Raw genomic sequence first — 11,416 nt, forward strand, 5'->3', positions numbered from 1 at the left:
ACAGATGTCTTCATATATCGTCTCTAATCATCAATCCCGTGAATGGTGACTTGCAAGACCGATTTTGGCACTGAAGTTAGGATACTCATAAATAAATCCGATAATATTATGGCCGCGAGTTCTAAACGTTCTTATAATAGAAAACGTTGGTGTGGTGTACGATAGAAAATGGTACTTTAAGGGGAGACATAGCATGATGGAAGAGCAGTTGCTCATAGCCTGGGAAAATTGTCTTGAGATCGGCCCCTTTAATACCCTTTGAGCCTTTGGTAAATGCCCACGCAATGGCGGTGTATCCAAGGACTGGGTAAAGAGAGGTATTGCCCCTCATTGCTTTCTTAAAACGTAAAAAGGCATGTTTTTGCCCACCCTCCTCTCAATAATTTCCTGAAGTAGAGTTCGTCTTTGAAGAATGTTCTAAAATTTACGGTGCATTTCCTTGCTTCATTCAAATGTATGAGTATGGTATGCTATTTCTACATTTGTTTTCAGGTCAGAGATGCTATATGTACCATCCTTGGTGAAATCAGAGAGTATATTTTGTCACATAAACTCCGTTGTTCAAAATCAGCCCATCACTCTATGTTGTACAGGCTCTGCCCTATATCAACCAATCACTCTATGCTGTACAGGCTCTGCTCTATATCAACAATCATTATGCTGTACAGGCTCTACCCTATATCAGCCAATCTCCAAATCAATTTTGACAAACCCACTGGAGCGGCCGTTCTGCAAAGCGTGGTTCCAAGCGCTGTCTCTATGTGGTAGCACGCAATGTACCCTCTGTTCTCACTACCAGCTTGCGTTCACTCAGCGTTTGCCACAGTTCAGCTAGAAATCAGAGGCAATGTGCACATCAGTGGGGCTCAACCACTGGAGAAGGGTTGTAGATAGGTTTTAAAGGCTCGCGAGAAATGTCGCACCCACAAGGAAGCTGTCCATGTTCACAAACCCGCATGGGGTGAGTTGTATCTTCAGAGTCTAAGGTCAGCTTTCTGAAGGAGCCGTTTGCTTCGACAAGGCTTGGCCATTAGAGATCACAATGGAGAGGTGGGCAGCCTTCCACATCATTGAAACAATGGTTGAAAGCATGATCAGTAGTAACAGGCAGGGGAAATACCTGGTGTCCGATGTCTCAGGTCAGGCAAAGCAGTATCCAATGAGGTATACAGTTTGCTTCGCCTGGATCTTACGAAGGATTCCCCGCAACTGCTGAGAGAGAGAGAGAGAGAGAGAGAGAGAGAGAGAGAGAGAGAGAGAGAGAGAGAGAGAGAGAGAGAGAGAGAGAGAGAGAGAGAGAGAGAGAGAGAGAGAGAGAGAGAGAGAGAGAGAGAGAGCGCATCTCAACACTACAGCGCATCCACACTATACCTTCGTCTCAACAGAGGTTAAACCGCTCTATGGCAGCGCATGTGTTCGCGGACCGAACGGGTACATTGAACATGATAGTTGTGGCCACTGAATTTATGTCTGGAAATGATAAACGGAGAGTATTCCTTAGCTATATAATCAAGAAGGAGCTGTGCAGGTTCATTGTAAGATGCAGTGTAGAAGAGCCAGTTGCATCTGATTTCACAAATCTAAACCAGATCATTTTTTGAAATAAGGTTGTTAGCTATTTCATGAAAGTATATGCAACATCCTATATGATTATCCAGATGAAAATCTAAGATAATAGAGTCCAATAATTTACTGCAGCGGTTCTTAAACATTTTAAATGCAACGGTACAGCCAAAGCGTTGAACATTTTCTATAGCGATCATCTTTGTGATCAAACAAAATTGTCAGCACATCTTTATAACAGTGAAGCCGATCTGATCTACTATGGAGCACTTATCATTCACTGAACTAAATTCTCAAAAAGGTAAATGTCTAATTCTAATATTTTTTTTGCAATGAATGCAGTAAACGGGTATGGTTTTTATCGATGTAGGACCCAAGGTTTTGTAATGATTCCGAAGCCACGGCACAGCTGGAGTTCTGCCTCACACAATTTGGGAGCCATCGATTTGAATGGAAATTGTGTCTCAGCAATATCAAAAAACATTCTCATGAATTTGCCCGTTAAAAGGCACGCAAGACTCTGCTTTGGAATAAAAAAAATATCTAAATTTCCTGTATTCTTACTTGATATGGAAATATAAATAAGGCGTTCAATCCGCTGGGGTTTGAGGAGAGCGTCATATACTCAGCCATGACCCTGATCCCAACTAATTCTCTTTGCGTTAATCCATTTCTTGCGCGTCCCATTCCTCCGTAGGAAGTCAGCTTTGAAAATGAGACGCTCAAATATACACATTAGCACTGAAGTATGAGAGAAAAATAAGCAACACTTGCTAACAGGAATCTGTAGCAGCTTCAAACCAATTTTCATTGGTCGTAGTCTGTTGCAATACAAGATAAGGATATATATTTGCCGAAAAGGCCTTAAACTCATGTCTTTAATTCTATACCATGAAGCTACCTTACTGTCAGGGGCAAATGTTCAAGAGTAATCTATCGCCATAAGTTGCAGGTGAACAATATTCAATGATTATATCAATAATAACAAAGATCATGAGATACAACTGATTATAAGCCAGGCTACCTCGACGTGTTTATTATGCTTCCTTTCCTTTAAGACAGTAGTCGATCTATCAAGAGTTCCCCTTTATATGCCCACCTCAAAACCCATCTTCAACCAACGTCTTGTGAATGACGAAGTCATATGCTCTGAGGCAGTCCAAGAACACACAATTCAACCATCATCCATGTCTCATTTCCAAAACAGAGTTGACACTTGCAGAATACGAAAATATTTGTCATGCATGAGTTTTATTTATATAATCTCATGTTGTGTCTGACTGAGATACTTTCTTCCTTGCATGTGGTCATGCATTTCGTCCCTGCTCGTCTATTTCTGGGTTTTACAGACTACACTCATCAGAGATACAACCCTAATTCAGCGCAATTTCTCGATCTCCACTCTTAAAAGCAGGCACGATATTAAACTCTCTTTCTCTCTCTTGGTATTACAACTTCTCAATAGTTCTTTCAAGCAACACCTCACACGAGTATTGTGTTTCTGCACACTCCTTGGTGACATATGAAGACATTTCATAATAGCCCTGTATACCATGTAGATCAAAATTCTATAGTAGCCTAGTATTTCATAGTTTTCCTAATACCATCATGTTTCTCCTAATCCCATGGTGCTGGGCTATAATGTCCTCCAAAATGAATACATTTTTGAATCTATCACTAAGTTCATTTTCTTCGACATTTCTTCCCCCTAAAACAGCTGTTCTTTAGCTGATTTAAACCAAACGAAGTAGGCGACAGCTGCAAGTTTTTATTTATCCATTCATCTTTTAGTTCCTTTGGTCAATGTTACATTGCTATGCGAATCCTCCTCTCACTTGTACTCGTCACATGTTGGCTGGCTATTTTGAGCCGTTTTCATCTTCTTGTAGCTTAACATTATACCATCAGCTGTATTTACTATCAAAGTCGATTTCTTTTCTCATGTGTTTAATGTCCTCATTAACCACAAAGTCATTATCAAGCTTTGTTTCATCACGCTTCCCATGTGTTGCATCATACATGACATTTTGTATCTACGTTGTCAAAAAAATTCTCCTTTAGGCCCAAAGAATCTATAATTCCATGGTTTTGATGGTGTTTTGATATATGCTAAAAACACGGGAGCTCTTTCCTAACTCTACCTGAGAATTATAACATTACAACATTGATTTGTACGACAATCAAACGTAACAACATTATCCATGACCAATCCTTTGATTATCTTTTCTTTCACAGTAAAAGATAATGTAACATATGTTTGTGACAATATTCTCGTAACGTAGTTAATCAAATCACTTTTATTTTCATCCAGTAATGAACCTTGAAGTCATCAAAGCGGCTGTTAAGAATTTCGCAGTAAATGTTCCAACGGTTCGTTACTTGGCGGTATCTCCCAAGTCGAAGTTTCCATTGTTAACTGGCCCGGCCGGGGAATTGCCTGCACCCCCCCCCCCACAAGCCGGGGGGGGGGTGCTAAGAGATAGTGAGGACGTTGCGGGGGGGGGGGGGGGGTAGGAGGAAGGGGGTGGATGGTTGTGGGAGGGAGAATAGGGAGGACGGAGGTTGTGGGGTGGCGGGGGGGTGGGGGGGGGGAGGCCACAATGGGACGCAACAGCCAGAGGAAATTCAAGAGATAAGGGCGGGTGGGGGGGGGGGGGGCTGGAGGCCAGCCGGCACTAAGGTGTCAGGGCCAACCAACACTGGATGAATCATGGTGAGTCAGGGCCAACCAACACTGGATGAATCATGGTGCGTCAGGGCCAACCAACACTGGATGAATCATGGTGAGTCAGGGCCAACCAACACTGGATGGCGAGTCAGGGCCAGGTGTGGATCAGCTGGATATTGTAGGCGTGAGTCACATGAGTCATTTTCAGGAAGGCGAGGCTAACTCACGTGTGGGATGCCAGAGGATGGTCTGGGTGGGTGTCGCCAGGAGAGTAACGATGAGTCAGGACTCACAGAGAGTCAGGGATAGTGACACAGAAGTATGGAACAGTGATGGATAGGCTGACTCACGGAGGGCCAGGGTTAGACAGACACAGGTTATCATGGATAGTCCGGTGAGTTAGGGATAGTCTCATGAGTTGAGGTGGGTAAGGATGAGTCTAGGATGGACTGCTTACATTCCATTAGTTGAGTCAGATATATATGGAAGTCAGATCTAGTGACTAAACACTTAGAACATGGTCAGGGAGAGCCATAGTGAGTCAGACTTAAGGCATGCATTGAATATACTTCTAGATTTGGAAGAATGATTGTGGGCGACCAGTAGGGAATCTAACACACATCGACAGTATGAGGCAATTTCACGAGCATATATAGAGTTTCATCTAAGGTTGTTTTAATGCATTTATTTTCTGAGGGGGAGGGGGATAGATATAGGAAAATATAAAGGCGAATCGACTGTAATTTAAGGTGGCGAAATCTAATAATGAAAACAAGTACTAATTAATTTCTCCACGTATTCATGTCTACATATCTTTACCAGAATACTTCGTCATACTCAACATCATTGTTGGCCTTAATATTATATTTCACTAGGTATGATAACAGTGTATATAGTGTTCTGAACTTTGTATATATCCTGTAATACCAAGGAGGAATTCCACTAAATATGAACGCGAGAGCAAAGCTAATAATAATGACATACACATGGGAGCGATATACTGTACAGAATCCATGAGTATTCAAATATTTTTTTTTTTAAGTAATAGCGTCTTCAATTATTACAGAATGGCAATTAAGGACATAGTTTACAATGACATGGTATTTCGTGGTAAATCATTAGAAGAATAGCGGTGCCAATCAATGATTTTCGTTTTCTATTCAGCTATTTTCTGATTTTCGTTTCCTGCTCGGCTATTTTCTATATTTGTTTTCTATTTGACTATTTCCTGGTTTCTGTTTACTCATCCACTGTTTTCTGATGATGTCATTCGTTTACTTGGGATATATGTATATTTTTTCGAGCACTCGTTTTCTACCTGACCATTTTCTCATATTTTCAGTTTGTTATTACACTATTTTCGAGGCAATATCTTCCCTTCCTGATTTCTGCTTGGTGGATTTACAGTAATGTCGATATTACATAAACATGTTTACCTGAAGCGGTTCAATGTTCTTACGGTACCATTAGTTGTCTCTGGAACTGACTTCCTAGATTGCTAAAGAATACATTGGTAAAATTCTCTGAGCGTCAAGCGTAAGCAGTTTTTTTTTTCTTTTCTAATGAAGTATGATGGCCTAGCCTTTGACCTGACCTTAAAGGTCATACCGTAGCGTAATAAGAGCGTTTAGTAGCGCGCATATAATACTAAGAACTAAGTTAAAAGTAATAAGCGCGTAAATACTTAAGGCAAAACTAATCCCAGTTGAACCTTCATCTTTGCAAGAATCGTCTTATTATAACACTGATATTCAAGGCTACATCTTCCTTCCTTCCTTCTTTCTTAAGTAACACTGATATTCAAGGCTACATCTTCCTTCCTTCCTTCCTTCCTTCTTTCTTAAGTCACTGCATTCACTTTGGATACTTTGAAAAGAAAAAAGAAAACGATATTTTTCCTGTATTTGAAGGAATGATCCGACATCGCCGGGCCAATAAATTCATTATGTTAATCAGAAATCTTTTAATTAAGTCACCATCGAGGTACGTGAGTCCTGCCAGACCAGAGGAATAACATGATCCAATTCGATAATTAATCCAGACAAAGAGACGTGGGCTCATGATGGCTGACCCATGATGGCTGAGAGAGAGAGAGAGAGAGAGAGAGAGAGAGAGAGAGAGAGAGAGAGAGAGAGAGAGAGAGAGAGAGAGAGAGAGAGAGACGTGTCTTCGAACCACATCTTGGACACCTGAGGAACGTGTTCAAGATATTTCGATTTTGGTGGTCGTGACTTGCTCATGACGACCTTAACGACCCCTGGCAGTTGATGGGTCAGCTTTTACAACCAACTACCGTTACACTCATTACATAAATGTCAGTCAGGGCTTCAGCTGGACTGATTTCAACCGTTTTTTAAGCTGACTGTGTGTGTGTGTGTGTGTGTGTGTGTGTGTGTGTGTGTGTATACACACGCAAATATACATACCTACACAGCTTTCCATGGTTTACCCCAGACGCTTCACATGCCCTGATTCAATCCACTGACAGCACGTCAACCCCGGTATACCACATCGATCCAATTCACTCTATTCCTTGCCCTCCTTTCACCCTCCTGCATGTTCAGGCCCCGATCACACAAAATCTTTTTCACTCCATCTTTCCACCTCCAATTTGGTCTCCCACTTCTCCTCGTTCCCTCCACCTCCGACACATATATCCTCTTGGTCAATCTTTCCTCACTCATTCTCTCCATGTGCCCAAACCATTTCAAAACACCCTCTTCTGTTCTCTCAACCACGCTCTTTTTATTTCCACACATCTCTCTTACCCTTACGTTACTTACTCGATCAAACCACCTCACACCACACATTGTCCTCAAACATCTCATTTCCAGCACATCCATCCTCCTGCGCACAACTCTATCCATAGCCCACGCCTCGCAACCATACAACATTGTTGGAACCACTATTCCTTCAAACATACCCATTTTTGCTTTCCGAGATAATGTTCTCGACTTCCATACATTCTTCAAGGCTCCCAGGATTTTCGCCCCCTCCCCCACCCTATGATCCACTTCCGCTTCCATGGTTCCATCCGCTGCCTGATCCACTCCCAGATATCTAAAACACTTTACTTCCTCCAGTTTTGCTCCATTCAAACTTACCTCCCAATTGACTTGACCCTCTACCCTACTGTACCTAATAACCTTACTCTTATTCACATTTACTCTCAGCTTTCTTCTTTATTTATTTATCTATTTTGCTTTGTCGCTGTCTCCCGCGTTTGCGAGGTAGCGCAAGGAAACAGACGAAAGAAATGGCCCAACCCACCCCCATACACATGTATATACATACACGTCCACACACGCAAATATACATACCCATACATCTCAATGTACACATATATATACACACACAGTCATATACATACATACACATGCACACAATTCACACTGTCTGCCTTTATTCATTCCCATCGCCTCCTCGCCACACATGGAATAACATCCCCCTCCCCCCTCATGTGTGCGAGGTAGCGCTAGGAAAAGACAACAAAGGCCCCATTCGTTCACACTCAGTCTCTAGCTGTCATGCAATAATGGCCGAAACCACAGCTCCCTTTCCACGTCCAGGCCCCCCACAACTTTCCATGGTTTACCCCAGACACTTCACATGCCCTGATTCAACCCATTGACAGCACGTTGACCCCGGTATACCACATCGATTCAATTCACTCTACTCCTTGCCCGCCTTTCACCCTCCTGCATGTTCAGGCCCCGATCACTCAAAATCTTTTTCACTCCATCTTTCCGCCTCCAATTTGGTCTCCCACTTCTCCTCGTTCCCTCCACCTCCGACACATATATCCTCTTGGTCAATCTTTCCTCACTCATTCTCTCCATGTGCCCAAACCATTTCAAAACACCCTCTTCTGCTCTCTCAACCACGCTCTTTTTATTTCCACACATCTCTCTTACCCTTACGTTACTTACTCGATCAAACCACCTCACACCACACATTGTCCTCAAACATCTCATTTCCAGCACATCCATCATCCTGCGCACAACTCTATCCACAGCCCACGCCTCGCAACCATACAACATTGTTGGAACCACTATTCCTTCAAACATACCCATTTTTGCTTTCCGAGATAATGTTCTCGACTTCCACACATTCTTCAAGGCTCCCAGAATTTTCGCCCCCTCCCCCACCCTATGATCCACTTCCGCTTCCATGGTTCCATCCGCTGCCAGATCCACTCCCACATATCTAAAACACTTTACTTCCTCCAGTTTTTCTCCATTCAACTTACCTCCCAATTGACTTGACCCTCAACCCTACTGTACCTAATTACCTTGCTCTTATTCACATTTACTTTTAACTTTCTTCTTTCACACACTTTACCAAACTCAGTCACCAGCTTCTGCAGTTTCTCACATGAATCAGCCACCAGCGCTGTATCATCAGCGAACAACAACTGACTCACTTCCCAAGCTCTCTCATCCATAACAGACTTCATATTTGCCCCTCTTTCCAAAACTCTTGCATTCACCTCCCTAACAACCCCATCCATAAACAAATTAAACAACCATGGAGACATCACACACCCCTGCCGCAAACCTACATTCACTGAGAACCAATCACTTTCCTCTCTTCCTACACGTACACATGCCTTACATCCTCGATAAAAACTTTTCACTGCCTCTAACAACTTGCCTCCCACACCATATATTCTTAATACCTTCCACAGAGCATCTCTATCAACTCTATCACATGCCTTCTCCAGATCCATAAATGCTACATACAAATCCATTTGTTTTTCTAAGTATTTCTCACATACATTCTTCAAAGCAAACACCTGATCCACACATCCTCTACCACTTCTGAAACCACACTGCTCTTCCCCAGTCTGATGCTCTGTACATGCCTTCACCCTCTCAATCAATACCCTCCCATATAATTTCCCAGGAATACTCAACAAACTTATACCTCTGTAATTTGAGAACTCAATCTTATCCCCTTTGCCTTTGTACAATGGCACTATGCACGCATTCCGCCAATCCTCAGGCACTTCACTATGAGTCATACATACATCAAATAACCTTACCAACCAGTCAACAATACAGTCATCCCCTTTTTTAATAAATTCCACTGCAATACCATCCAAACCTGCTGCCTTGCCGGCTTTCATCTTCCGCAAAGCTCTTACTACCTCTTCTCTGTTTACCAAATCATTTTCCCTAACCCTCTCATTTTGCACACCACCTCGACCAAAACACCCTATATCTGCCACTCTATCATCAAACACATTCAACAAACCTTCAAAATACTTACTCCATCATCTCACATCACCACTACTTGTTATCACCTCCCCATTTGCGCCCATCACTGAAGTTCCCATTTGCTCCCTTGTCTTACGCACTTTATTTACCTCCTTCCAGAACATCTTTTTATTCTCCCTAAAATTTAATGATACTCTCTCACCCCAACTCTCATTTGTATATATATATATATATATATATATATATATATATATATATATATATATATATATATATATATATATACAATTTATCATGCAAACTCTGTCTCGTCAACATGTGTTTTCGTTGTCTTCAATCATAGAAATCCAAGACACTTCCTCATGACTAGGAAACATGCATCATTGCAAACTGTGATGTGGGTATTAAGGTAAGAATTCCTCACGACCTGTGGTCACGTAACAAAGTTATAAATACCCGCTGACCGTCCTCAATGGCCTTTGGAGTTGTGCTCGCGTCCATGTGTAAAGGTGAGGTTTATATATGTCCAAGGTCATCTGTGCTCTTTTTAGTAGCAACGCTGGAACTTCTGAAATGCCAGGGTCTAAATTGAAGCGCTGGTGGGTGTATTCCAATGTTGAATGCACTCTCCAGTGGAGTCGACCAACGTTGTGTTCTTTAAACACATCAAGATGGCGATGGTTGTTGTCTGTGTGCAGCGTGAACAACTTTGGTGCATCTTCAAGGTGCGGTACGGTCTGTTTCCGAGCCAGTCACAAGGGCATTACAGGCCAGAGAGAGAGAGAGAGAGAGAGAGAGAGAGAGAGAGAGAGAGAGAGAGAGAGAGAGAGAGAATATCATAATATGGTTGCAAACACTACGCTTGTCTCATGATGGCAGCGGAGAGGTGCGCCAATCCTCCACGTACGTAAACAAGAGTTGATCGAGCGAATCACTGATGTTTCCTTTCCTAGCCATCATTATAACTACAACGCTGGGTTGATCTGGTGTTATCGACCTTGTACAACGTCTGTCAGAGGCAAAATCCAATATGCTGGCGTTAGTTGTGACGTAAGCTAGTCAGGCAGGGTTAAGCAAGAGTGAGAGCACATCACCGTTGTAGGTTTTGGGAACATGTTCCACTTAATGCTGGAACTGGCAAACTTATAATAATTCTAAATATCCATTTCTGTTTTTAACGATTCAATAGACAAGTTTTAGTTAAGTTGAGGATACAGTGAAAAATGGGTGAAATGATGGTCGTCATTAATAAACGCTTGAGGCAACAACGGTGTGTGGGGAAGGTTTGAAAGAAATTAAAGAGAATCTGGTACGAGGGAACTGAATGCTCCACCACACCAGCCTGGCTGAATAGAAGGCAGGCAGAGTGTAAACAGTGTTCCACAAGATGCTAGTGTGAACAAAAGGAAAGCTCGTGTGGATTTCGTATAATGGCTGATGATGAAACGTAAATCAATGCAATACTCTAGGACGTAAATCAATGCTACGATAAAAGTCTAGGACGTAAATCAATGCTACGATAGAAACCTAGGACGTAAATCAATGCTACGATAGAAATCTAGGACGTAAATCAATGCTACGATAGAAATCTAGGACGTAAATGAATGCTACGATAGAAATCTAGGACGTAAATCAATGCTACGATAGAAATCTAGGATGTAAATCAATGCTACGACAGAAACGGTGTGAGGCATTACGTAAGTTGGCTAAGCTACTGGCGACGGTGTAGTACACAAGGTGGAGTGAGAACATACACAGTAGTGATGCGGGTATCTGCCTTGCTGGGGATGTAGGTTAACCGTGAGCTTAACCTTACTCACAAGGTAAAACATTATCATCATCACAGAAACATTTCCGACACATGCAGCACAGATAAACATTACTTCACTTGGGGAAACTGCATTACTCTCATCACACGGTGTCTTCCTGCGGACATTTCTACATCAAAACTCGCACATTAATTTTG

Source organism: Panulirus ornatus, chromosome 73, assembly GCF_036320965.1.
Source record: "Panulirus ornatus isolate Po-2019 chromosome 73, ASM3632096v1, whole genome shotgun sequence".
NCBI lineage: Eukaryota > Metazoa > Arthropoda > Malacostraca > Decapoda > Palinuridae > Panulirus > Panulirus ornatus.